This window comes from Thermobia domestica, chromosome 15, assembly GCF_964235325.1.
Source record: "Thermobia domestica chromosome 15, izTheDome1.hap1.1, whole genome shotgun sequence".
In the NCBI taxonomy this organism is placed as follows: Eukaryota; Metazoa; Arthropoda; class Insecta; order Zygentoma; family Lepismatidae; genus Thermobia; species Thermobia domestica.
The window spans coordinates 72,392,621-72,395,490 of record NC_137468.1 but is presented as its reverse complement, the minus strand read 5'-3'; the positions used below and the strand labels follow the sequence as shown (position 1 = coordinate 72,395,490).

At 34.1% G+C, this 2,870-nt stretch overlaps 1 non-coding gene across 1 annotated transcript; it reads right to left on the bottom strand.

The window, feature by feature from the left end:
- Window positions 1-595: 595 nt before the first annotated feature.
- Window positions 596-668, bottom strand: TRNAR-UCU (transfer RNA arginine (anticodon UCU)). The gene has a single exon. It is a non-coding gene; the product is annotated as a tRNA-Arg (tRNA).
- Between the last annotated feature and the right edge of the window lie 2,202 nt (window positions 669-2,870).

Here is a 2,870-nt window from a genome sequence, read left to right as displayed (position 1 = left end):
TTTTTTGTCTCCCGATCAGACAGACAGGGTATATAGCCTACGAGGATCAATCAAATGAAATCATTAAAAGCACGATTAGTTCTTTCCGAACGATTTTACCATAAATGACGCAGTTGATTATTTCATAATTCATTAACAGCCCTAATATAGGACATGTCATTTCCCATGAAAAAGTCCAGAAGGGGTAGTTCAATTTTGAGGACGAATTTTCTTCGGACGAAGCCTTATAATTTAGTTTGTATTTCACAAATTAATGTTTCAGTAATAATTGCAACTCAACATAGTTTAATTCAAGAAATTGGAGCAAGAATCTAGGCTGGTGGTCTGTATGTACTTATTTATTTGCATTTTACAATCCAGAGGAGAAAAGAAAACAACGTGCATGAAAATCAGCCTAGATCCGAAGGAATTTACATTTTAATATAAACTTAAATGACAATTTACAAGTCTTAATGCCACCTTGTGATCCTTCTCAAAATAGTAAATATATTGAATACTGAAATGATATGACATTGTCAAATATGAACTTTGCATGGATATTCTGTTTGAACTACGACAGACTCAGCATCAGTTAGTTAATAAAATATTATATTTTCATCCCTGGTGGGACTCGAACCCACGACCCCTGGATTAGAAGTCCAGTGCGCTTTCCACTGCGCTACAGGGACTTACATGCTTTTTCCAATACGATCAAATAAATAGAAAATTGGGCGCTAGATATTTGCTTCCAAAATAATTACGAGATAATTAAACGATTAAAGCACTGAACTTTATTTATGGAGTTAAATTGTACTGAACAGTTTAAAACGCACAAAGAATAGTTTATTTCAAATGCTTCTATTTACTGAGCCTCATAATGTGATAAGATTTTAATAATGTGATCACAGCCGTATAAGCAAAATCATGTACCGTAATTATTTTTCAATAAGAGCTACAATTTTTATCATGATCGTGTGGAGTTTCCTTTCAGTTGTTTGTTCTCGCCATGGACAATATGTCTGGTAGTAGTGAAGATATTTTCTCTATCTGTCTCTCCACAAACAGTCCTCCCCCCCATACAGTATTGTGCTAAATTCGTTGTATCCTCGTCGCCATAAGTGCCTTTACATCGCAGTGACGGGTATGTGACCGCGCAGTACTCCAAGGAAGGGATGGTTGTATAAGAATTTGTGATTAATTTTGAAGAGTTTTTATTTTGACTAGGGAATTAACATAGGTGAAGGGAGTAAAGACACAGATTTGAAGCATCAGTTCACTGTTATTGAAGCATCAGTGCACGAAAAGATTCGTATTCTCAGTTTTTCTATTTATTGTTTTATATGTTAAGTTAAACACCACAATATGTATCACTGATATCGCAGATCGTATTATTTTTTAAAATCGTGTTTGTAACCTATTGTCAAAACATTCATCTCCAGACATGATGTAGAGAGAAGAGAAAGAGATACGACATCTGTAATATATGTATATGTGATTCACTAAGTAACTGTAGAAATTAGTTAAAGGACAGATAAGAGAGGGAAAAGGAGCTCTAGAAGTCTGAACTTTTTAGAAACGTCCTAGATAGGTGAAAATATAGTTAAAAATTGCAAAAGGAATCATGTAAATTACCTCTCTTTTCTTATATTCTAGTATACTTTTTCTTTCACATCCAAACATCTCTATTCAGAATTACGAGATAAAGGCGAAGAGAGAAACATTCCCATTTCAAGAATTATATCAGGAAAAAAATCTTTTAACTTAGACTAGATTCGAACTCGCAACCCTTGAATCCATGGCTCAGCGCTCTACCGATTGAGCTAACAACTACTGTTGGAAAAGCCAGATTTCTACAACTACCGGTTGCTGAATGGTGTGTATTAACTAAGTTTGCCGAGACAATTGCTTCATATAGCTATAATAATAATAATAATAATAATAATAATAATAATAATAATAATAATAATAATAATAATAATAATAATAATAATAATAATAATAAAGTAGAAGAAGAACAGAATCTAAAAAGTCACATATGTTAAAAGTTTGACGTGCAGAGTAAGTCCTAATATGAGATTTTATTAATTATATATAATAAATGTAAGCGTGGTTTATTCGTGTGTGCTACTCAAACTGCGCAACTCACTACCTAGTCTCATAAGGGTTGTACGCTTATGGTACAGTAGCCTTGCGTCCTCCAACCGTGAAGAATGTTTCTGTTTGAACCTATGCGTGTCCTAAGAGGAAGGAGGAGATTGAAAGAAAGAAAAGTGGTTTAGAAATTATGCAAACGTAGAATATCTCACGAGGCGAGGTGATATAGAGTTCAGCGTGTCTTTCAGCTACTACTCTATACAAGACGTGCATCTACGACTTAACGTGGAACCCGAACCACACGACTCCTGACGGGAATCGAAACCCGTATCACCTCTAGTTCTATCATGGGAGACACAGGAACATGTAAAAATAATCGAAAATGAACGATATTCATGTTAAATCCATAGCTTTTGAGTGCATGAATTATGTATGATACCCTCTATATCGTTCACATCAAATTTTAGCATTATCTGCATGGAGGTTTAATAGGAGGGGTGATAATTAAAAATTCCTAATTGAAATATATGAGTGTCTATTCAATAGCTTTCGGGGTCAATGAAATGCATAATTACACTCCCGATACTATTAAAGCCCAAAGCTTTACTCTTTCGTTAACAGGAAGTTTATTCATTTACTTAACTCAGGACACCTTAAAGTTAAGGATATGAAACTCGATGCATATATTTCTAATTCAAAATTATTAGATACGTATTGTAGCTTAGAATTCTAAGGAGGGGAAGGGACAATTTACGCAATGATTTCCTTCACATTCGAATAAAATACTGCCTCATTAT